The following is a 6,736-nucleotide window of genomic DNA, read 5'->3' on the forward strand; positions in this document are numbered from 1 at the left end:
CATCTGGTTAAAATTTCAGACCTTGGTTCATTATATTTTTAGAGATATGGTCCAATGAAGTTAGGGTTTTTGTATGCTCCAACATTTAGTCTCAAACATGTGTCCCGGGGAACATCATTATAACTTTCTCTTTGAGAATACTATTTGAAATTCCATAAAAAGTTACTGAAATTTCATAGATTTTAGTTTTTTGGGTATGATTTTTAGGGCCGAAGGTTAAAATAATGACACATGTCATTCCATACAAGTTCATTTTACTTAATTAGTCCATAGTTAGGTCATCATGGGAGATTTGGCATAACTTTTCATTGAAGAATCCAATATTGGTATAACTTGTGGCATTGGAAAGAATACATAGAGTGCTACCCCAAGACAAAATTTCAGATCTTGGGAGGCTAAAACCACAAAGATACAACAGTTTCAAGGTCAACCAGATCAACAAGCTCAAAATAAAGCTCTTAAAAACAAAAATAAAGGTGTCTATTTTTAAAATTGCATAACTATTTTTTGAAAAACCAATTTTAAGTGATTCAAAGGGAATATAAAAGAATAATATCATTATTTGGTTCCAAAATGACTCACAAAAAAAATGATACACCCATTAAGCCCACAAAAAACTCTACCATGACGCATGAAGAATAGGAATAAATGCAACATGATATATCAAAATCATGGGAACAAGTGCAAAAAAATTCACTCTCACAAAGAGAAACCAAAAGACATTTGGAAGAAATGATGAATGGTTTAGAAGAGAAAATAAAAGGGGAAATAGAAGTTCTGAAGAATGGTTTAAAAGAAGAAATGGAAGGTTTGACAAAGTTGATACAAGAAATATTTTTTAGTGGTGATAAGGTATTCCATGAAACTCATGTTGAGAAAAAAAGGATTGTGAATCATGATTTTAGAGACTCTAAATTTTGGTCGAATACCCACATTCCAAAAATCGATATGAGGAAGTTTTATGGAAAGGATCTGGGAACATGGATACTATAAATGGAGCAGTTCTTTGATCTACATGATGTGCAACATACACAAAAGGTACACATTGCATCTTTATATTTAGAACCCAATCACTTTGTTCTTGTAAATCACTTGTCACTTGGACAAATCCTATGGAGGAATTGATAGCACATTATGAGGATACAAAAAGCAATACCTTCTTTATTGAGTTGATAAATCTCAAACAAAGGGGTTCAATTGCAAAGCACATTGAGAACTTCCAAAGATCGAATATCAAGGTAACTAATATTCCAGAGGATCATATTACTAATGCATTCATAGGGACTTTAAAGGATAACATCGAACATGAAGTTTTTCTTTTGGAACCTAAGCCATTGGAGAATGCATTCAGGGTGGCAAGAAATGTTGAAAGCAAAACTATAGAAACAAGGAGGTCTACGACTCACAACTATAAATATGGAAGTGTTGCCACACCTAGCCTCCCACAACCTACAAGGTTGACATCACAACAATTGGAGGAAAAAATAGTAAAAGGGATTTATTATAGTTGTGATATAAAATACACTAAAGGTCATAAGTGTGTTTAGAAGAAATTATTTTACACAGATTGCGAAGAGGAAGAAAAGGAACAATAAAAATCAAAAGAATAATATTTACACTAGGAACCAACCTATGGGTTGAAAAAGAAGAAATAAATCTAACCATATCTTGAGAAAGAAGAAATAAATCTGACCATATCTTGTAATGCATTAGCGGGGTTACCACTCCGTAAACTCTCAAGATAGAAGGATATATCAAGAAGGAAAAGGTAATAATGTTGATTGATTGGGGCAGTACCCATAATTTTATTCAGTGTAAGATAATAAAGGATTTGAATTCTTTCTATATACAACACCAGAGTGTCAAGTGATGGTTGCGCATGGAGGAACTATATATATTTTTTTAATGTGGTTCATAGACACTAGGAATCAATGGCCACTAAATCCACATAAACAATCCCGTGAAGATCCACCTGAAGGGACCACTTTAAATCCCATCGACTTATTTGATTAGCCTAACCCCAAGAGTGTCAAGGATAATTTATCCTATGACCTCCCATTAGTGAGGTGCTTATACGACGAGACTCAACCAATTGAGATAACCCTTGGGGCTGATGGAGGAACTATAAATTCCTTAGGAAAGTGCCATAATATTAATCTAACCATGGGGGATAAGCGTTGAATAGTCCATTTCTTTCCATTCCAGTCGGTGGTGCTAATATTGGATTATGAGTCCAATGGTTACAATCTTTAGGGATGATAACTTTTAATTATCAATAACTTCCTTGAAATTTTTCTGGGAAGGAAATAAATTTGAATTAAGGGGTATCACAATGAAACATGGGAAGATAATCAACTCTAATGGCATGAAAAAGCTTTTGAATAAGGAAAAATGATGGATAATTTCACAATTAAGCTCACTAGATGTTCAAACATCTATGTCATCCAATTATGAAGATCTCCAACGAGTCCTTGATAATCATTCCAATGTATTTGACACACCCAAAGGTGTCCCACCTATTCGCAATCATGATCATGCTGTTCAATTAATTCCAGGAAGTTTTTCTCCAAACATAAGACCTTACATATATCCCTATGCCTAGAAGAGTGAAATTGAATGTATGGTTGCAGAAATCCTAGAGGCAAGCATAATTCAACTTATCAAAGTTCTTTCTTTTATCTAACAATATTGGTGCACAAGAAGGATGGATCATGGTGTATGTGTCTGGATTATAGAGAGATCAACAAGCTCATTATTAAATATAAATTTCCCATTCATGTCATTGATGAATTGTTGGATGAATTACATGGAGAAATTTACTTCACCAAGTTGGATCTTTGTTCAGGATATCATCTAATTAGAATTAAGATAGAAAACATTCCAAAAACAATGTTTAGAAATCATGAAGGTCATTATGAATTTTTGGTCATGCCTTTTGACCTTACTAATGCACCTTCCACATTTCAGGATTTGATGAATTCCATTTTCACACCCTTCCTTAGAAAATATGTGTTAGTATTTTTTTATGATATACTAATCTACAATAAGTATTGGAAGATCATGTTCACCATGCTGATAGGGTGCTCAAACTGTTGGAGGAGAAACAATTATATGCAAAAGTCTCTAAATGTTTCTTTGGGGTACATGAGGTGGAATATTTGGATCATAATGTATCTCATGAGGGTTTTAAGGTAGACCCTAACAAAATTAAAGCCATAAAGGAATGGAAAATCTACAAAACTTAAGGCATTTTGAGGATTTCTCGAGTTGATAGGGTATTATTTAAGTTTGTTAATAATTATGGGAAAATAACAACACCTCGTGATGAATATGTTAGCACTCAGAATGTACCTCAAGGCTGAGAAGAGGAAATTCCGAGGTAACCACAGACCAAGCTTTTGATCTGGCATCTAGCCCTGCCAGACCAGAGAGATCTCTCTCTTTTCCAACACAATGTGGCTGCAATAAATGAAATCTTAGGCTAGCTATGGAGTACGCGGATTTTTTTGAAAGTTTTTGGGTTGAAAACATCAAGAGAAAGGACCATTTGGCCTATGGAGTCAATGCCAGTTTATGTCAGAAAACTAGGGGAAAAATAAGTGCAATGCTCAGCCAGATCAAAGATTACGAATGTAAGAATAATAGGGGAGAAAGCCCACTGCCCTGTAGGCATCAAATAGGGGATGGATCTGCAGCAACAACTTTAGATGAAAGAGAAGCACAGGGTTACTCAACAGAGCATCTATCAGGGGATGGATTCTAAAAAGATAACCACACATTTAACAACAAAATAATTATGAAAGGAGCATCATAGTAGAAAAGAAATAATGTGTAAATGAATTTATGAGAAAAATATACTGGACATTTAAGCACTATGATGGATCCCAGGCTTAAAGGGCAAAAACTGCTTTATTAAAACAATATTCAAAGAAATTTTACATAGTCTAAATGCCTCTTCATTTTGCAAAAATCGAACCTCTATCTTTTAAAAATAATCCTATATATACTAAATTACAAATCTATTTTTATTTCCTCAACATAGGAAATTAAAAATAAAAAATAAAAATAAAAATAAAATCCTATCATAAAACTCTATTATAAACTAATTTGCAACTAAAATCCCAAACTATCTTGAGAACCATGAGAAGTAGTTTTTGAAAACCCAAATTATGTGAAGGTTTTCCAAGTGGATTGATATTATTATATCTGCTCGTTCAGGTGTGGAACCATATTCCACAAAATCTTCCTTTTGACTGCCACCTTACACCTGTCTGCACGAATTTTGGAGTTGTTTGATCAACTTGTTGTCTCGTTTGTTTCCCAGGTGTAAGCGTTGCGTGTAGGGCCACACTCTAGAAGCACAGCGCCATAGCTAGATTGGCCCAAATGACCTCCCACAGACAGAGATTCTTCTCAAACATGAGCTCTCTCCTAAAAATCACCACCACTATCCTATATACAAAGAAGCAATATTCAGCCTGGAGTTTCTGTAAATTTTATATAATTGTGGATCCTTTGCTTTAATAATTTTGGCAACAATCTCTAGTTGTCTGCGAATACCTGTTTCATCTTATATGAAATTTTCATGTGCAATGCACATAAAGTGGACAAAGCACCAAAATTCTTCATAGTCATCATCCATCAATGAAACAGAAGTGGACAGTAGATCACTCATTACTTGGCAATATCCAATCTCAGAATCATAGAGAGCATAAGTCTTGAGGATTGCAACTAATCTTGCAGCATGATTCTTACGACATGGTTCTAAGTTCTCATCATTTTTAATCCAACATGAAAACCTAACACCAATGCCTCTTCCTCTGAAACATTTGCTTGGGAAGGATAATATGGGATCCATTCTGTGTTCATGCATACTGCATCAAGACGAATTATCCTCTGCCATGTACTAAAATCTTCCAGCACCTTAGGACCCCTTTCCTTTAGGCTCTTTATCCTGTCAAACTTTACTTCAACGTCTAAAGATTTTCCATCTTGTGTGTGCCCATCATTAACATTAATAGAAGACTTGACTAGAATGAGATTATATTCATCCGTGGATTCACCATCCAAATGGTCCTCATTTTCTCTGTGGCTATCCTCATCACTAAGGTCATACTTGACCATCACAGAATCATCTTCAATAATAATTTCACAGTCTGATGATGCCTCATCTATTCTCTACGAATTGTTACCAGTAGAAAAAGGGTCTAGGAGCTTAGAACCCTTTTTATCTATGCTTTTTGATTCTGTGAAAACAGATCTGCTGGATCTTCCCACGTCTTCAGCAGATGCAACAACTGCATTATCTTGTTTAGATCCAAGTTTCTTTTCTTCTACACTGCAATAAATTACCTCGTCATTTGTCTCATCACTATCCTATTGACTTTGCAGAAACTCACACTGTTGTCTCAAATTTTCATACTCGGCTCTCATGCGAATTCTTTCAAGATCCCTTTCTCTCTTGGAACTCATCAAGTCATATACTCCAAGAATAAATGGCCAAACTTCTACTCTTATTCTTGAGTCAATTCCAACTACATGGCAACCTCAAACCCCTCACTTCCCTTCTAAAGGATGCAGTTCAATTTATGTGTTCTTTGCAGCATGAATAAACCCCCACTACGAACTATTTTCAAAGACCTTTAGTCCACCATCAACAAGCCGCCCATCAGATGAAAATGCACATGACCATTGCTGTCGTGAAAGAGGACGATGCTTCCTTCTCCAAGCCTATGGAGATCTCCTGGAGTAAACCAGAGCTCCGCCGATCGCAGTCGCGCACCATGGTTCTGGTCACATTGTTGTTTCAGTTCATGCTGCTGAAGCTGCCAAATGAAGAGGAATATGCCTCCATCAACTTCTGAGAATTGAAACTTTGAGACGCAAATCCAAGAATGGATCTTGCCTGCTAGAGTATCCTTGCAATGCCATATTTGATCTTTGAACATGGGAGTTTTGAAAGTGTACTGGGTCCTACGTGCAGCGCCAAAGGGATACGCGCAGCGCCATAGTCCAAAAGCATAGCGCCATAGCCAAGAACACAGCGCTACACTCCAGATTGACTTGGCTTTTGAGTTTTTGACTTGGCTTCAATGTTTTGACTTGTATGTGTTGTGGATGTAGGGGCACTGAGATTTGGAGCTGAGCTGGGCCTTCAGTTCTTAATTTTTGATGCAGGGCATATGGAAACAAAGAAATTCCATCCCAATCAAATGATTTAATGGTCTGTAGTCTGACTCACAGCTCATAGAAATCCCAAAAGTGTGTGGAGCCTTTAAATATTTGGCTTTCCTTTTAGAAATGGTGTACCAATTATCCAGCTTTCCAGATTATTCTACACAAGAAAACTTCAAGGAATATTGTAAATATATGGAATGCACAATGTTATTGATTATTCTCATATGAAATTCACTACAAGAAAAAAGGACATTGGTGAGGGGAAAAAAATGTCACCATAAGCTCATTGGTGACGGTCAAAAGAGCCTTCGTCACCAAAAACTGAACGTCACCAAAAGTGGCGTCGCCAAAAGTATAGGTGTTGTAGTGACATTCAAAGTCCATCACCAATAATGATTTATAATGACGGATAGTGACCGTCACCATTTCATATGAGCAATGGTGACGGACCATAGCCTCTGTCACCAAAAACTGAATGTCACCAAAGGTGGCATTGCCAAAAGTATAGGTGTTGTAGTGACATTCAAATTCCATCACCAATAATGATTTATAATGATAG

General features: G+C 36.1%; 1 pseudogene; it reads right to left on the minus strand.

Annotated features, from left to right (window-relative positions):
• Positions 1-4,352: 4,352 nt before the first annotated feature.
• Positions 4,353-5,534, minus strand: LOC149261207 (uncharacterized; annotated as a pseudogene).
• Between the last annotated feature and the right edge of the window lie 1,202 nt (positions 5,535-6,736).

Source organism: Pinus tabuliformis, chromosome 6 (genome assembly GCF_031772625.1).
Source record: "Pinus tabuliformis cultivar Carrire ecotype Pingquan chromosome 6, CPIR1, whole genome shotgun sequence".
Lineage (NCBI taxonomy): Eukaryota > Viridiplantae > Streptophyta > Pinopsida > Pinales > Pinaceae > Pinus > Pinus tabuliformis.